At 37.0% G+C, this 19811-nt stretch overlaps 1 long non-coding RNA gene across 1 annotated transcript in view; it reads left to right on the plus strand.

Annotated features, from left to right (window-relative positions):
* Positions 1-19811, plus strand: part of LOC123568352 (uncharacterized) — a 553309-nt gene that overhangs the window by 458309 nt on the left and 75189 nt on the right. Inside the window, exon 3 of the long non-coding RNA XR_006691610.2 lies at positions 10758-10879. This is a non-coding gene — a long non-coding RNA (uncharacterized lncRNA). The remainder of the gene's footprint in view (positions 1-10757; positions 10880-19811) is intronic.

The raw sequence follows: 19811 nt of genomic DNA on the forward strand, positions 1-19811 counted from the left end.
TCCCAAAGGGCTGGGAATTCAGGCTTGAGCCACCGTGCCCAGCCAACAATTGTTTTTTCTTACATCAGTAATAATTGGGTAGAAAATATAATTAAAAAATGATGAATGTTTAAAATAGCAAAATATTAAATATTTAGAAAAAATAGCATAACAATGAATAAGTATAGAGAAAATTATTAAATTTTACTAAGCAAGATAAAATTTTTGAGCACATTAAAAGACCATTGTGTTAAAAGCCTTATTTTATCCAAACTGCTTTTCAAACCAAAAGCAATATTTTTTCGGGTTCTAGACAATGATGTGCTCTTCTCATAGAATTTACCACATTTGCAACTCCTCTAATGAGTCAATTCATGGATGCAAAAAGGCCATTTGATAGAGTGAAGATAAAGAAAGACACGGTGTGAAGGGTAAATAATCTCTTCAATAGCTGTTGAAAGAGCACAAAGGCAGCCAATACACACATACATAAAGTGAAGGGCAAAGTTATACTGCATTAATGTCAGGGCATTCATGTTATGCTGCAAATTACTACTCCTGAACAACTCATGGTGCATTCAGTCCAACTAGGAAGTTGTGGTATAGTTCAATAAAATTACTTAGATTTTTTGCAATTCCTGTCTCTTTAAATGCTATAGAAATTCTTGTAGAAAATCCTCTCTAGGCTGGGCATGGTGACTTATGTCTATAATCCCAGCCAGCATTTTGGGAGACTGAGTCAGGAGAATTGCTTGAAGCCAGGAATTTGAGACCAGCCTGAATAACAAAGCAAGACCATGTCTGTACAAAAGATAGAAATCAAAAATTAAATTAAAAAAAAAAGGAAATCACCTCTAATTCAGGAGTCACTCATTACTCCTTACTGGAATAGACAGTTTTAGTTTAGAAAATCCTAAAATCTCTATATATCTGTATATTTGCAGAAACTGAAATTATATACAAGCAAAAGTTCATTTTATTTAATATTGCATCAGTAATATCTATTTGTGTATTTAAGATTGAGAGAGAAGGACAGAGGCAGAGATGACAAAGACAGATAAAACTGTATTTCGGGCCAGGCACGGTGGCTCACGTCTGTAATCCCAGCACTTTGGGAGGCCGAGGCGGGCGAATCACAAGGTCAGGAGATCGAGACCATCCTGGCTAACACGGTAAAACCCCGTCTCTACTAAAAATACACACACACACACACACACACACACACACACACACACACACACAATTAGCCCAGCGTGGTGGCACACGCCTGTAGTCCCAGCTACCAGGGAGGCTGAGGCAGGAGACTGGCATGAACTCAGGAGGCCGAGCTTGCAGTGAGCCGAGATGGCGCCACTGCACTCCAGCCTGGGTGACAGAGTGAGACTCTGTCTCAACAAACAAACAAACAAACAAACAAACAAACAAACGTCTATATTTCGATCTGCATGCCTATTTATCAACAAGAAATGACCAGGTCTCTCAATAAACTACTCCACCTCCCACGCTCCCCGCCCCCCGACCACATAGACACACACAAACACTATCAAGCATTATTGTGAAATAAAAAGAGAAATGTAGGTACAAATTGAGAAATAGACCAAAGTTCTGGATGGCAACTACTGAAATACTTTCATAATTAGTTTATAATTTTAAATCAAGTAAAATGAAATTCTATATTCAAAAGTTTATTTATATGCGTTACTAAATAAGAAAAGATTCTTGTAGGAATTTTTCCTGTGAATAAAATAATAAAATTGTTTTATGTTTGTCATAACTGTGCAGGTATTTTCTTTTTTGTGTGTAAATTTATGTAATTTCAAATTTATAACATTTACAAGGATTAATATAATAACTTTCACCGGGATTTTCCGTGTATGCCCATATTTGATTTGTTCATATTTTGCTCCTATTTTCTCTGTTTTTCTTCTTCTCCCTCTCCTCTCATTCTCTTTCTTATTTATCTTCTTTTAGATATTTTCTCAGTATCTAAAATATGTTTGCATATGTATGTATACTTTTGTGTATGTGTATGATATATATTTTTTCTTTTGAAAACAAGAAAATAGAAATTCTGTTCCTTGCCTCTTAATAATTTAATTCTAATATCACAAGAAGAAGAAAATTATGTTAAGTTTAGTTTCTTTGCCAAAACTGAAGAAATATAAATGCAACACGATTGCCTCATATTCATACTCAAATTGTTTCAAATGCCTAATAATGCCATTAAAGACTGATGACTTTTTCCCATACAGGATTCACATGGCATTTACTTAACATGTGTTTTTAGTCAACTTTAATTCAGAGAAAATCCTGAGCCTTTACATTTGTTTCTGTACCTTACATCATTGGCCAGTTATTTTGTTGAATGACTCTCTGTTTAATTCTGTTGGATGTTTACTCATTAGCAATTCGATGTATATACTCTTGGCAGGTACACAACTGAAACAATGTGTCCATTTCAGTGCATTGTATTAGCGGGAACATGGAATTTGCTTCCATAATAGTGATATTAGTTTTGATGATATAATTAATATGGTATTCTCCAATTTTCTTCACTGTATTTTTCCCCTTTGTAATGTAACAGTACTTTTTACACAGACACTGAGACTAGTTTTAGCACTCAATATTGGGTTTCTAACTTCATCATTTCTTTTACTTTTATTAGTTACCATTATACTATAACAAGCTTTCTTTCCCGTTACTAAATTTTATCTTGAAAGTTTTGAAACAGCTCAAGTCAGTAATACAATATAGGTTAGGATTAAGTCTATTAGGCTCCAGTCATACAATAGAATACCATAACTATTGACATCATAATGGATGGATAGATAGACAGATACAAAAATACATGCATACATGCAGACTATTTGTCATAGGAGTTTAGATTCACCACAAAACTGATTAGAAGGTACAGAGATTTCCCATATACCCCAGTCTCCCACAAGCATATTCTCCCCCAATATCAATATGCCTCACCACCATTTTACCTTCATTATACTTGATGAAGCCTACACTGATACATCGTTATCAACCAGTCTATATTTTACATTAGAGTTTACTCTTTGTGTTATACATTCCAATGACATGAATCCATCATTGTAGTATCATACAGAGTAGTGGTCATTACCCTAAAAATCCTGTATGCTACACATATTCATTCCTTCCTCCTTTCCAATTCTTATCAATCGTTGATCTTTTTACTGTCTTCATAGTTTTGTTTTTCCAGAATATCTTCCTTATATTGGGAATTAAATGATATGCAGCCTGTTCAGGCTGGTTTTCACTTAGTAATATGCATTGAAGAACATTTTAATGGCGTAATAGCTCATATCTTTTTGGCACTAATTAATATGCCGTTGTCTGGATGTAACACAATTTACCTATTTCCCTGATGAAGGAAATCTTGATTGTTCCTTAGTTTTGACAATTACAAGTAAAGGTACTCTAATAATCAGAGTGCAGATTTTTACATGGACATACATTTTTTACTTCTTTTGGTAAATATCAAAGGGCACAATTTTGGGGTTGTAAGGTACCAGTGTATTTAGTTTGTAAGAAACAACCAAATTTCTCCCAAAGTGGTTGGACCATTTTGCACTTCCACTAGCACTGAATGAGAGTTCCTGTTGCTGCCCATCCTTACCAGCATTTGGTGTTCTCAGTGTTCTGGATTTTGGCCATTCTAATAGATGTGTAGTAATATATATTATTGTTATTTTAATTTTTGTTTCTCTAATGTCATATGATGTAGAACACCTTTTCATATGCTTATTAGCCATCAAAATATCTTCTTTGATGAGGTGTTTGTTAATTCCTTGCTTCATTTTGTAACTGAGTTGTTCATTTTTTTTTTATTGCTGACTTTTAAGTGTTCTTTGGGTATTTTAAATAATTCTTTATCAGATACATTTTTCACAAATATTGTTTTCTCCCAGGCTGTGGCTCGTCTTCTTGTCCTTTTGACAGTGTCTTTCAGAGAGCAAAAGTTTTATATTTTAATTTTGTCCAATTTATTAATTTTTTTTCCCACAGATTGAGCCTTTAGTGATATATCTAAAAAGCTGGCCAGGCATGGTGGCTCACGCCTGTAATCCTAGCACTTTGGGAGGGTGAGGCGGGAGGATCACGAGGTCAGGAGTTTGAGACCAGCCTGATGAACATGGTGAAACCCCCTCTCTACTAAAAATACAAAAATTAGCCAGGTGTGGTGGTGTGAGCCTGTAATCCCAGCTACTTGGGAGGCTGAGGCAGAAGAATCACTTGAACCCAGGAAGCAGAGGTTGCAGTGAGCTGAGATCATGCCACTGCACTCCAGCCTGGGTGACAGAACGAGACTCCATCCCCACTCACCGCAAAAAAAAAAAAAAAAAAGCCATCACCAAACCCAAGATTTTCTCCTACATTATGGTCCAGGAGTTTTATAGGTTTGTGCTTTACGTTTAGGTCTGTGATCCAGTTTTTTTGTTGTTGTTAATTTTGTGAAGAGTGTAAAATCTGTATTTAGATTAATTTTTGTTACATGTAGAATGACTGTTGTTCCAACATCATTTGTTGAAAAAGACCATCTTTTCTTCATTGTATTGCACAGTCTCCTCTGTCAAAGATCAGTTGACTCTATGTTGGTCTATTTTGAAGATTTTTATTCTAGTTCATTTAATCTATGTGATCATTCTTTTACCAAGAACACATTGGCTTGATTTCTGTAGCTGTATAGTAAGTCTTCAAGTTGGTAGTATCAGTCTTCCAACTTTGTTTTTCTCCTTAAGTATTGTGTTGGCTATTCTGATCTTCTGCCTCTCCATACAAACTTTAGAATGAGTTTATTGATATCCACAAAGTAATTCACTGGTATTTTTACTGGGATTGCATTAATTCTCTAGATCAAATTGAAAAGAACTAACATCTTGACAGTATTGAGTCTTTCTACATGCAAATATAGAATATCTCCACTTAGTTTTTTTGATATTTTTCTTAAAAGTTTTGTAGTTTTCCTCATGTAGATCTTATACTCATTTTTCTAGGTATATAGATGATTATTTTAGAAGATGGTGCAGACATATATTTTTGACATTAAAACATTAAAAAGTTATTAAAATGTATCATTATAAAGAAACAGAAAAATAAACCCACTTCAAACCACATTTTCTCACTACTCCATACTTCTACTAAGAGCTTTGAAAGATCTTTGTATAAAATCATATCTAATTTTAAAATCCCAGGGATCACCAATTTAATTGAAATGATTAAATACATATAAAATACAAAAGCAGCAGAATAAATTTTGAGGAAGGGGAGTCAGAGTACTACTATCAAACACAGTTTCAGAAAATGTGGGTAATAAATAATATTTATTCTTCATTGTGTGCATCTGTAAAAATTCTGTATCGATATCCATCTTTCCTTGAGATGAAGATGCATGCATTTTTTGTATTTTTATTTTACAGAATTAAATAATTGCAGAAGTAATTTTTTCAGTTATTTTTTGGAACAGAGCTCTCTCCTTTATGTTCCCCTTAGAATTAGTCCACCTAAATGGGATGCTCATAAATATATGCTTTTTTCTTTTTTTTGAGACAGAGTCTCGCTCTGTCGCCCAGGCTGGAGTGCAGGGGCACGATCTTGGCTCACTGCAAGCTCCGCCTCCTGGGTTCAGGCCATTCTCCTGCCTCAGCCTCCCAAGTAGCTGGGACTACAGGCGCCCACCACCATGGCTGGCTAATTTTTTTGTATTTTTAGTAGAGATGGTGTTTCACTGTGTTAGCCAGGATGGTCTTGGTCTCCCAAAGTGCTGGGATTACAGGCGCGAGCCACTGTACCCCGCCAATATATGCATTTTTTTTTAACTTTAAAGCTATAAAAAGTTTAAGCATTAAATTAATATTTTTGAGGACCAAGTATATGCAAAGAGCTTAGAGGATTCAAATATAATGAAAGAATTGTAATTACTTCGTTACCATGCTAAATAGAAACCATTGCAGCCACAGTTGTTCTTTTCTAGTGCCTTCTGAGTAGACACTTTTTGTCATTTTTCCTTCGTTTTTTATCCAGAACAAAGTCTGGCACAGAGCTCTGCATATAGAAAGTGTCCAGTTCTTTCTTGAACTTGTACATAAAATTTACAACTCCACTGAAAAATCTGTAGTTGAAGGGAATAAACACAATTTAAAGTAAGTAATGAACATATAAAATATTCAGAAAAATATAACACATCACATAGTTGTACTCTAAAGTGCCACAGAGTTGCCATCAATGGCAATTATTTGTCACATCTCAGTGAATTCATTTGAGAGATTCTTAATATTGCTCTAGAGATACTCAACAGTATTAGAGTAAACTTTACTGAGGAGAAAGAAGAAATTTAAATTAACACTATTTTTCCTCTCTAAATTCCTCAGTCAAGTGGACCTTCTCCACCCCTGACACCCCCTGACACAACCCCTAAAGAACTGAAGAGTACTCAGCTTACTTTTTCTCCCTTTATAGAAGCTCTCTCTATCTCAAAGGAGAAGTATTCTGTTGGCATTTTTATATCTTGTTTGGAGGTAGTGCGGGCTCTTATGACAAGCATATAAAAGAAAAACAAATGATTTTCTTTCCCTTTTAATACATAAAATGGATACTATCTAACTTTTTGATATAATGTTTCTGGATCCTTCAATACTTTAAATATTCCAGAAACCATAGGATGTCTAAAACACAGGAATTTATAAGATGTAGCATTGTAGATTTTGAGATACATAGAAATCTAGGAGATAGATTATATTAGCATAATGAAGATGGCAACACCAAAAGCTGTCACTCAGGTTTTCTTTTGTCTCCTAGGAGGTGTAACTAGCTACAGTGATACGGAGATTAGTGGTATATGGCGAAAAGCTAATACAGTGGTTCCTACATACTCATGGGCTCTACGTCCCTAGATTCCACTAACCGCAGATTGAAAATATTTTTAAAAAGAAAATAGATGAGTATGTCTCTCCTGAACATGTACAGACTTTTTCTTCTTGTCATTATTTTCTAAACAACATAATATAACAACTATTCACACAGTATTTAATTGCTATTAGGTGTAATAAGTAAAGATGACAAAATAGACGGGAAGATATGTGTAGGTCACATGAAAATACTACACCTTGTTATATCACGGACTTGAGCATAAGTAAATTTTGATGTCTTCAGGGGTCCTGGAGCCCATCACCCACAGATATTGAGGGACACCTGTACTGAGGGTAAAAGTATCCTCTGAGGCACAAATAAAGTGGTTTCACCCTCATTCATGGCATCCCATGGCCACTTGTTTTCTCTCTCTCTCACTCTCCTCACCGTCTTTCTTTCTTTTATTCACTTCCCCTCTTTCATTTTTCCACCCCCAAACCTAGAGTAAACTGGACTTTGAGGTTTAAGGCACAGTTCTCCAGAATGTCAAATCTGCCCAAAACTTCTGACTCCAGCTGCAAGAAATTAGGTTACAGGGAAGAGTCCAAAGTTAAAAAAAGAGAGTCCTACAAGACAACTTTTAAAACCACACTCATGTTTAATAATTCACTAAAAAGACCCATGGAATGCATTGAGAGCTACTATACTTATGGGTATTTATACTCATGGATGTACTTATTAAGGGGAAAGTTTACAAACTAGAATCCGCTAAAGAGAGAGACTCATAGGGCTGACTGCCGGAGAGTTCTAAATTTGAAATTTGCATTGTCCTCAGGATGTATTACCTGCTGATATTCATGTGTGAAAATATGCCTGGGGTATTACCAACCCAGAAGTTCACTTGAGGTTTAGGATCCAGTCTTATGGAGACTTCATTATGTAGGCACAATTGGTTTATTGCCCACATGGCCGAAAGCCTTCTGACTCAAATCCCCACCCTAAATCCATGGCTGTCTTTCTGAAATGATCAGCCGCCACACTGACTATCATATATAGCTGAGCAAACTCTGAGTCTTCTCCTTAGCCTAAACTATCAGTTGTCAGAGGAGCCCACCATGAGTATAAAAGGACCAGGAGAATCAGTATTACCTAGAAACTTGTAGGAAATAAAATTCCTGAGCTATTCGCAGGCTACTGCATCAGAAATTATGTGAAAGGGGCCCAGAAATCTGTTTTTAACAAGCCCTCCAGGTGATTCTCATTCATGCTCAAGTTTGTAATCCATTATTCTAATCCTGAGACCCATAATAATCATGTGATAAGGGAGAAAAAAGAGTACAGTTTAAGAGCTTTTTCAGAGAATCAATATCACTTTAAAAACAAGTAGTATTTGAATACACAGATTGCTATTCATTTAGTTCTTAAAATTTAAATTAAGTTCTTTATATTTATGTAGAGAAAATTTACATGAGACACCTTCTTTATCTTCCTTTCTGGCATCTTTTGTTTCATTTTCAAAAGTTACTAATTTAGGGTAACAGAAATTATCAAAGAAGTGTGCAAGAATATTTTTAATGAAATAAAAGCTATGCCTACATTGTCAATGTTGGGTTTGTATAGAGTATTTTTTTCCAGTTGAAAACAAAGATTATTCTCTCTTAAGTGAAGAACTTGTATCATATTCTGAAATATGAAATAACTTTTTTAATAGCTCAGCTATAAACCATTCAACTTGGGGTCCATGATATGAAGGCCGACAGTTTGTAATGTAGGATTTAATTAAATTGGGCACTGCTATAATTAAGGGTTTTGAGTTATTAATGCATCACTCTGGCAAACATTTAATTTTTTATCTCTCTAGTGAAACCAATATTAAAAGAGGATATTAGGACAGTTAAATAGAATTTGCTGCAGAAATGGTTTGGATTTTTAGATGTAATTCACCATAATACACTGCAGTAATTGTTTTCTTTCTTTTTTTTTTTTAATTGTTTTCATCTCAAATAAAAAAGAGAACTTTTAGAAGCTCAAGAATATGAGTATATTCTGAAATAAGAGAGCAATTTCATTTTTAAAAATTTTTTTTTTTTTTTTTTTTTGAGATGGAGTCTCACTCTGTCACCCAGGCTGGAGTGCAGTGGTGCGATCTCTGCTCAGGGCAAGCTCTGCCTTCCGGGTTCACTCCATTCTCCTGCCTCAGCCTCCCGAGTAACTGGGACTACAGGCACCCAGCACCACGCCTGGCTAATTTTTTTTTTTATATATTTTTAGTAGAGACGGGGTTTCACCGTGTTAGCCAGGATGGTCTCGATCTCCTGACCTCGTGAACCACCCACCTCGGCCTCCCAAAGTGCTGGGATTACAGGCTTGAGCCACTGCGCCCAGCCTCATTTTAAAAAATCTTATATCAGGTATAATAAAACTAACTTGGAGAAGAAATTGCTCTAAATGTTCAATTTTGAAAATCTGTCTATGCTTACCCCAAACCACCCCAGCAGTTTGGGCTCTCAAATGGCATCTGAAGTTTAGGTTATTTTAGTATCACACACTATTTTAGAAAATATTTTGCATATTTCATTTGCATCTACACAAGGCAAAGGGGCAGACAGATGTTTAACCTGTTGATTACCAGTTTTCTCTAATAGTTGATATTAATTAAAAGCATCATTTTTATTTATCCACCATAGGCTCTCAATGACTCTCCCAAGTAGGGGTATTTTTCTTAGTCCATATTCCAAGCAGACGCAGTGATATTCTTTCACTGATAGTTAGAATCTGAACTCTGGAGTGTAGAATCACAAAGTCCAGCATTTCCCAGAGAAATTTCTAAGGAACTTTAGTTTCAGGGTTCATTCTGCCATAAAACAAGCCCAAACTTACATAAAGTTGATTTGCCAGGCACGGTGGCTCAGGTCTGTAGTCCCAGCACTTTTGGAGGCGGAGGCGGGTGGCTCACCTGAGGTCTGGAGTTTGAGATCAGCCTGACCAACATGGAAAAACTCCGTGTCTACTAAAAATACAAAATTAGCTGAGTGTGGTGGCAGACACCTGTAATCCCAGCTACTCAGGAGGCTGAGGCAGGAGAATCTCTTGAACCCAGGAGGTGGAGGTTGAGGTGAGCTGAGATTACGCCATTACAGTCCAGCCTGGGTAACAAGAGTGAATCTCCATCCCAAAAAATAAAAATAAGTAAAAATAAAATTAAAGAAAAAATTTAAAAAAGATTCAAATTATTTGACAGCATATTATAAATTATGAGGAGTCATCTGGTTAGAAAATATAGAAAATGTTATTTATTTCAACATTGATAGAACTTAATTTAGCACAGGGTCTCTTTTTCACTCTGCTCATAATACAGTTCCAGAGAACACACATTGGAAAATGCTGTTATAATGAAAAGAGGGCTGGTTTAGGCATTAAGAGACCCCAAATCAATCCTGCTTTCATTATTTGCTAACGGTATTAGCTTAGAAAAATTAATTAAATTCTTGAAGATTCAGTTTCTCAACTTGTTTTAAAACAAGGTTGGTAACTATACCTACAGGCTTATTGTGAGGATTAAATGAATATATAGTCTTAGAATCTTGATAAACTTTAAAGTGCAATTGAAAAGTTCATTTTAATTTCTTTGTCTTGTCAACTAAAAATAATCTAAAAGGTCAGTATCTAGTTTAAAGAGAGTTTATTCAAGCACAAAATGTAAGGGCAGACTGCCCGGGAAGCTAAGATTCCGAAGAATGGAAGTCAGTGTTCTGAGCTATAGAAGTTTGGGTTGAATTATAAAGACGAAATTTAGGGAAGTTTAAAAGATGTTCAGTATCTTTCTATTTAATGCTTAATGTCTAGTTACAATGATTTGATTAATTTAGTTGGTCTTTTCAACCTTTTTTTTTTTTTTTTTTCAGACAGGTTCTTGCTCTGTCACCCAGGCTGGAGTGTAGTGGTGTAATCCCGGCTCACAGCAGCCTTGAATTCCCAGGCTCAAGTGATTCTCCTACTTCAGCTTCCAGAGTAGCTGGGACTACAGGTATGTGCCACCACGCCTGGCAAACTTTTTAAAAAATCTGTAGAAACAGCATGTCCCTATGCTGCCCTAGGCTGGTCTCAAACTCCTGTCCTCAAGCAATCCTCCTGCCTCAGCCTCCTAAAATACTGAAATACTGTGATTACAGGTATGAGCCCTGCACCCAGTAAAAATGTTTTTTTCTTTTGGAAGGGTATATTTAACATTCCACACTGAAGATATAACCTACACAGGGTCTTGGGTGCCATTTGGTCTGAGTTATGTAGAGGATAATGAAGGAGGCAGTTAATCTATAACAAAGATCAGTGATTAAAATGAAGGGGAGGTCTGGTCTCTGGTCTGTCCTAGTCATTTACAGAACAAGAACCGAGGAAGAGAGTTAACCTATAATCTGAGAAGCACAATTGCAAACATGCTATGTAAAGCAGTCTCCAAGGCTTAACTTCTCCCTTGTTATAATACATTTAAAGAGTCCTACAATTTTCTTTTCTTTTATATTTTCTCCTTTTCTTAAAATTTTTCATAGAAAGCATTGCAGAAGAATAATGTATTTAGGACAAAATCACACATCACTCCAGAGTTCAGATTCTACACTCCAGAGTTCAGATTCTAACTAGGAAACTAATAAAAACTCCAAAACAATGGTTAGGGCTGGAATCTAATAACAGGTATCTTATAGTTTTCCTCTGAAACAAAATAGTTCCCTCTTTAGTTCCCAATTTTTACCAAATAGAAATCTTAGTAAGACCAATTTACTTGCAAAGCAAATTTTGGTGTTATACTTGGCATGATTATTTGCACAAAGTGCAACAGAGATAGTGAACGGCCATATGGCATTTTAAAATTGGCTTTTCTGGAACGTTTTTCATAAGGTATAACTTATTAGACTTGTAAAAGCCTTTCTAGGTCAAGAAGCAAAGACGGTGATTCACAATGAGACTGTGCCTATACAAATTGGGTGAAATGATCTTATTTTGCCATCCCAAAATATCTTGAGGTTCCTGGGTCTGTCAGGAAGTGACATTCTTTAGTTACCACAAGATCAGGAATCTTTAAGAGAACTATGTAGACAAGGTACCAGGCCAGTCTTTCCAAAAGGCTTTTTTTATCAGCTCCATGAGGTCAACCGTAATTCCTCAAAGGAGTGTAGTCAGATCTTAAAATACACCATTCCAGTCAAAGCCCTGGTAAATAAAACAAACAAACAAACAAAAACCAATGTCTTCAATTGTGTACTGTTGCAAAAAAAAAAAAAAAAAAAAAACATATTCTTATTGAATTTATACAAATGACTATATTTCCATAAATCAAGAATACTCAGAAACAGTCCCCAAATTCTGGAGAAGTCAGTTTAAGAGAAAAGCAAACATTTTAATTTTCCTCACAAATATGTGCTTTACCCAATTTCTGTGAGCTATAGATCAAAAGAAGAAAGGTTTTCTTGACTCTGGAAAACATCATATAAAAAGAATTAGCACTCTTAAAAAAAAGTCATAAAAATTATTTTAGTCCACTACTAGTTCAATTCCATGTAATTAATTATTGTTCTGTTTGATGTTGGGTTACCAATTCTTACGAATGCATCAGCTATTTAATTAAATTTTGAAACTTTTTAAACAGTCCAATTGTATGATCTTCTGTATTCAAGAGGACTGGTCAAAATGTCTTTTAAAATAATTTTCTATCTTAAAAAGGCAAAATTTGGACTGTAGCCAATTGCAAACCACTTTTTGACAAACGACTTAAGATAGCCATGGCTAAAGATACAATTGATAAGAAAATTTGGTTATTTATGTGGCATACAACAATTTAACATGACAATCATAATTATGGCTGATAATATATACCAAAACATACAAGAATTTAGGAATATCATACAATTTTGGAGCACATATTAATTCACATTTAAATATAAACAACATTAGAATTTGAAATTTGATTTGGGGAAGTATGTGAAATATCAAAAATTTAAAATGTTTAATATCAAAATAGAACCACAGGTCAATTCCTTTTGGCAGAGTGATATTTCAAATATTTTAAAAAGAAAAATCCTGTACTCTTTTAGAGAGGACACTATTCCCCCAAAATCAAAAGATCCAATGAAATAGTATGAGCCCAACAGAATCTAACTCTCCCTCCATTCCTTTTGTCAGTTTACTGACAAAACCCCCCAAATATTTTACTATCACTTATTAATAGTACATGAAATTCTTGTTCAAAGGAGAAAGCTGAATTTCATTTTATATTAGTGTGTTATCAGTACTAAGGCTAATTTTAATAAAATCTTATAAACAAATGAATCTAATATTAACGAACTTTGACCACATAAGATTTCCACCGTTTTATAACCTCTTACAAAACCTTTGTATTTTTTTCTCCCTCCAACATATCAGATCAACTTATGCCCTTCCTTCCTTCCTTGCTTCCTTCCTTCCTTCTTTCTTTCTTTCCCTCCCTCCCTTCCTTCCTTTCTTCCTTCCTTCTCTCTCCTCCCTCCCTTCCTCCCTTCCTCCCTCCCTTCCTTCCTTCCTTCCTTCTTTCTCTATCCTCCCTCCCTCCCTCCCTACCTTCCTTCCTTTCTTCCTTCCTTCTCTCTCTCCTTCCTCACTCCATCCCTCCCTCCCTCTCTCTTTTTCTTTTTTCTTTCCTTCCTTCCTTCCTTCCTTCCTTCCTTCCTTCCTTCCTTCCTTCCTTCCTTCCTTCCTTATTTCTCTCTCTCTCTCTCTCTTTCTGTCTTTCTTTCTTTCTCTTTCATCTCACTGTGTTGTCCAGGCTGGTCCAGTAATCCACCTACTTCCACCTCCCAAAGTGCTTGCATTACTGGTGTGTGTCACCATGCTGAGCCTAAATTCATTTGGTTATACATAAATATAATCTTTCTTTCATTTCAAAACAAACTTTAAGTAACCTTTAAAGTAGATAAATTTATATTGTCTCTAATAAAAACATATTTTAATCTCTTTTTTTAATAAACTTGAAAAAAAACATTCCATTAGCTGTGGCAAATCCAACGGGTTTGCAGCAAACTTTGTACTTGCCTCCTCAAAGCAAAGAATTTGGCTCAGGGGCATAAGGCAGAGGGAGAGACCAAGGCAAGTTTTAGAGCAGGAATGAAAGGAAGTAAAGTACACTTGGAGGAGGCAAAAGCAGGCAACTTGAGAGCGCCAAGTACCTCATCCACACTTGGACTCGGGGTACTTACACATTAGCATGCTTGGGGGGGTTTGCATTTCTCTTCCCTTGGTGTTTCCTTGAGGCAGTCTGTCTACAAGCACAGTAATCTGCCAGCTCCTGGGAGGGGCCACATTCACTGTGTTTACTGAACTTGTGTGCATGCTCATTTGAGGCATTTTTCCCTTACCAGTTGAATGTTTTTAGAGGGAGGTCATATATCAGTTAAATTTCACCATTTGTCCTCTTAGTATCCATGGTTGAGCTTGCTTGCCTAACTCCCGAAATCTTATCAGAAATCTGCAATCTGCTTATCACCAGGTTCAGATGTTTCCTAACTATTGGGAGACTGCCTTTTCCTGGTGTGGGCTGCAGCCAATTATTATTTTAAACAGAGACTTTAACAATCATCTGATGGGCACCTGACATTCCTGAGTATGGGGGGCACTCTCCTGCCCAACTCATGCCTGCCTAGCTACCTCACATTTCCCCTGTCAAGAGTCTGTGACCCAATTCTTTGGGAAAATAGACAGAGGTCAGTCTTCTGTAACTGCTTCCTGCTGACAAAGGGACCGTGGTGGTTGTTTCATGGGTTTTGAACTCTTGCTAACTGTCAGGGTAGTGTGGCTCTGTGGGTTGGTGAAAGTGCTATTCAGCCAGGTTCAAGGGAGACGGGGCAGAATTTTGCCTCTGCTGTGTCCCACTAATGGACATTCTAAGGGTTCTTTATAGAAGGGTGGATCTTAAATATTGAGAGGCCAGTATCCCTCACTGAGGGTTATCTGGAGCTTGATGCCCTAAAGATGAGAAGAGACAAATCACATTATTAGGTTTAGAAGACATGGACCAAAAAGGAGCAAGAATAAGAGAGTAACAAGTAGGCCTAAAAAGGGAAGAAACTAGGAGAATCATTTCCAGGTTCTTTCCCAATTTAAGCAATACTAAGAGGCTTGTTCCCGTAAATGAGAGGCTTCATTTAGGAGTTGTTTGATGTTGTCATGTACATCTGCTGATTTATTTACCTAAAAGCAACATTCTTCATCTAAGGCTAAACAAATTCCTCTATGTGCTGCCATTAACGTATCTACTCCTCAACAATTTTGGAAGGCTATGGTTGCTAAAGAGCCCATTTGTTCTTGCACAGTTACTAAAGTTTTAGCCATGGTGTCAATCTTGTTGGCTATTTTCTTTGAGAGTTGGCTATAGGTCAAGAAGACTTCTGTAATTCCTGCAATTCCAGGTCCTGTACCAGTTATAATGCCAAGTCCCATGAGAAGGGGGAATTAACTGGATAACCCTCCTTACCCTGGGCATAATGGAACGCCTATAGATTGGTACTGAAAGAGAGAGATTGCCAAGGGCTATGAAGATATGCAGGAATACATAGCCTGTTGTATAAGTTCCAATACAGCTAGTAGAGAAGCATTGGCAAACTAAGTGGCCAAGAACATAGAAGTTTCCTTGCATTTTAAGACAGGTGAAGATGTCAAAACAAAATAAAAGCCTGACTTTTTCCAGGATAGCTAGGGGACATAGCTGACTCCTTATGTTCCCAGTCCTTACCTAGAATTTAATGACTTTAAAGCAGGCAATTTGTACAGTTATTAAAATTCATAGCATCAATTTATGACCTTAAAGCATTCAGTACTCCTAATACCCTTTAAAATTGTACTACATTACTTTCACAAATTCCATTTTATGTATCTTCTTATGACTTACATGGACCATTTATGACATGTTTGGACTTTTTGACGTCCTAAACATTCCTCTTTTTAAACAACCGTTTATTTCAGTTTAGGACAAGAATTTACCAAACAAAATCTCTTTTTATACAAAATCTCTTTTCTTTACTACCTTCCTTACCAAAAATACTTATTTACTTTTATAACCTTTTAATTAGACAGAAGTCTTTTTTCTTTTGTTAGGAAGTTATAATTTTACTACATGTTGCTATGTGAGTCCAGTAAAGAGGGGAACAGACAAGGTTATCTACCTACTGTAGAAGTTATCCCCAGTTTATCTGGGGATAAAAGATTGCTCAGATAAATGTTTGCTAGGACTTGTCAAGATAAGTGTGGGCTGTTTCTAAACCCCTGAGGTTGGAATTTCCAGTTTATCATTATTGGTTAAAGATTTATGTGTAAATAACAGATGAATTTAGATGTTGGAGAAATATTAAGCAGGCACCCATTTTGGAAAGTGTGTTTTTACCCCAAAGGAGTATGATTCTTTTATTTTGGAGGTACAGGGTGCCATTTGCCCTTATTACCCAACAGGATTTGGAGGACAGTGGCTCAGAGAAGATTAGCACAGAGTAGGCAGCCCTTAAACCCAAAAGAGAAATTTGTAATTTCACTTCCTACCTGTAGGGTTTCCCTTGGCTTTGTTCTGTTGATAATCATATCTGATTTGGAAGCCAGCTGGAAGAGAAAGCCCCTTCAGCTCAAGGCCATCAGGGCCTGGGATTCTGTCCCAGGGCCCTTCGGACCTCAGGGCCATCCTGTTTCCAGTGGCCAAGCTTGCGGCAGAGAGGCCAAGTCAGGTGGGGCTTTTTTCCATTTATCCCACTGGGGAAGTTTGCCTTCCAGTGGCCTGGATTCTCACACTGATGATGACAGTTACTTGCAAAGGTATTCTGAGGACAATCTGAAGTGGGCTTCAGGCCTGGTAAACCAGTCAATAGCTGAGCCTGCCTCTTGTCCATGTTTCTTCTTCTTCTTAGTCTTTATTTATTCTTTATTCTTCTCTTTTATAAAACACTGGGGAGGCTAATTTGAGCATTTTCTGTATAAGGGCATTGACTGGGTTCTATGACTGACTTTTGTAACTTTCCCCCAGTTTGTATTTAGGCCACACAGTATTACAAAGGAAACCTAGTTGTTTGTTTCAAGATTTGGGGGAATCAAACTTTTCCCAGTTTTTGAGGCTATATTTGAGGGGCATGTCCTGTGGTATGGAGATGCTATTACCCATCTGCAAAGAGAAAGCACAGAAAACAAAAAAGAGATATCTCCTCTTATTCCCTATTATCCTTTCTTGAACAGAGCATCCTCCATTCATCCTTAGGGTTCCAGCATGAAATTGTCTCACCAGATACACTTAAGGTCCCATTTCATCACAATTATCCACTTGAGAATGGAGGAAATACCAGAATGAACAAGGGGCCCCCTATTCACCCTTGCTGTTCCAGAATGAACTTTTATTTCCCAGTACCCCTAACCTTGCCTTCATCTCTGTTCTAATGGTAATCTGTTCTGTGTCTAAAGTCTGGGATCAGCCTTCATCTCTGTCCTATGGGTACTTTTGTTTCTTCTGCCTGTGGTCTTGATCCAGTCTATATCCTGGTCTCCAAGATCTTAAAGTGACTCTTGTTCAGAGCATCCTAGCAACAAAATGATTATCTCTTTTTCTCAGATTCCCATAACCCATTTTAGTTAAGTAGATGAGAAACCTGATTTTTAGCTAGGTGCCACAGATGGGCAGGACTTTCCTCCTTTTGAATATGACCTTGAAGTGTATTGAGAAAAGCATGAAAGTGATTAGAGGAATGGAGGAAAATTTGTATTTGGGGTTCCTTGTCTTCCTGGGGTAACATGCAGAACAAATTTTTAACTGGACAGGACAATCACTTTGCTACAGGAGATAGTGGGAGGAAGTGAGAGAGATACTCATAGAAAGCTTTCAAATGCTCGCAAAAACAGCAGCCCTTGGGTTCCACAGGGAACGTTTATTTGCTCTGTTGACATAAATGAGGACCTCTGGAGGACTTGGGGCTTGGAATAAGGGTTTGCATATGGCAAATGAAGAATTTCCCCCCCTTCAAGAAGGGTGCTGAATCAAAAAAAGCAAGTAGGTGCATTCCTTAAAGGTCCATAGAGTGAGGCCCTATGCAGGTGGACAAACTGCTTCAAAAGCCACCATAAACCTTAGTTCTGGAACAAAATGGACAAAAAGCACATGGTAGGTCATAAGAAGCTAGAAGAGCCAGGGTTCTAAGTAGGGTCTATCCTAGCAGTGAGTCAACAGACAGGGGAAGGGTTGGAGGTCGTCTGAACTAATAAGGTAAAAGCAAGTATAAATCTCAGGGGATACCAGCAAAAGAGCTTGTCTCTTGGCTGTCAGGCAAACAGCAAGAGCCATGGGAACACAAATAACAAACAGGGAGTGTTTGTTTAAGGCAGAGAAGGAAGTCACGTAGCACAGAAAGTAAAAACAGAGGAAAGGCAGACCGGCACCCATGGTGGACGGTCTGATGAGTATGCAAGTACATTTTAGAATACAGATAAAGAAAACAAGAGAAGAGGTGGTGTGGGTTTTGGGAAAGAGCTGATTTTAGTTGCAAAAGTCGAGGAATCCCCAGATATTTCATGGTCTTAGGCTTCAGCCCTACAATACCCATTAGCCTCTCATCCAAGAGGGCCATTAGTATCTCAGGTCTCCTCAGTGTAGACTCCAAGGTTCTTCCCATTCCCACAAGACACCCATCATGGTGAGCAGAGAGATCAGCTGGCCAGAGAAGAGCTACTGTGGCAGAGATGAATTGTTCTGAGAATTGGTCAGTAAACAGGAGCAAAAGGAGAGAAAAAAACCATGTTACAGGCACTGAATGCTTCCAGCTGAAGAAGGCAAAACATAGAAGTTTCTTGCCACTTGGGAATGTATCCACATCACAGCACCAAAGTATTTTAGCAGCAGCAAGTCCAATGAGTCTGTCGCAGACTTGATTCTTGCCTCCTCAGAGAAAAGAAGTCATCTGAGGTCCATAAGGCAGGGTGAGAGACCAAGGCAAGTTTTAGAGCAGGAGTGAAAGTTTATTAAAAAGTTTTAGAGCAGGAATGAAAGAAAATAACGTATACCTGGAAAAAGGCCAATCAGGCGACTTGAGAAATCCAAGTGCCCTTTCTGACCCCTGACTTGGGGTTTTTATATATTGGCATGGTTCCAAAATTTGTGTTTCTCCTCCTTTGATGTTTCCTTAGGGGTGGGCCATGCAGTGGCCTGTCAGCACTTGGGAAGGGCCACATACACAGTATGTTATTGAAGTTGTATGCATGCTCATTTGAGGCATTTTTCCCTTACCGGTCAAATGTTCCTAGAGGAATGTTACATACCAGTTAAACCCCACAATTTTGCCTCTTGGTGCGCATGCTTAAGACCACTTGCCCAACTCCTGAGATCTTATCAGGAAGCTGCTGATCACTAACCTCAGATATTTTCCATCTATTGGGAGACTGCTTTTTCCTGGCATTGGCTGCAAGCAATTATTCTTTTAGAGACAGTTTAACAACCAATTGACCATCACCTGATGGTCACCTGACATTCCTGTGGGTTATGAGGGAGGCCCTCTCCTGCCTTGCACATGTCTGCCTGGCTACCTACTCTAACAATCCCACTTTTCTCATACAATTAATATGTAGAATTGTTTTTCTTATATTTATCTCAATTACATATATTAATTTTAATTTTAATTCTTAGTAATCCTAATTTTCATTGAAAAACTTAGGAAGTAAGTAATTTTGAACTGTTTTATACCAGTGTAGATAAAAACCATTTCATGATTTTTAGAGATATGTTCTCAATTTTTTTTTGTTTATTAACAGATCTAAATATATTTAGCTTTTCTGTACCATATAAATATAAGATGCCAATATATATAAACTTAAACTTTTATTTAATAATGTTTCTGTATTTTAACTTACTTAGAAATGACTCTGAAATTTTATGACTACATATTAGTTAATTTACCATAACACGACTTTAAGAT

Source organism: Macaca fascicularis, chromosome 13 (assembly GCF_037993035.2).
Source record: "Macaca fascicularis isolate 582-1 chromosome 13, T2T-MFA8v1.1".
Classification (NCBI taxonomy): domain Eukaryota; kingdom Metazoa; phylum Chordata; class Mammalia; order Primates; family Cercopithecidae; genus Macaca; species Macaca fascicularis.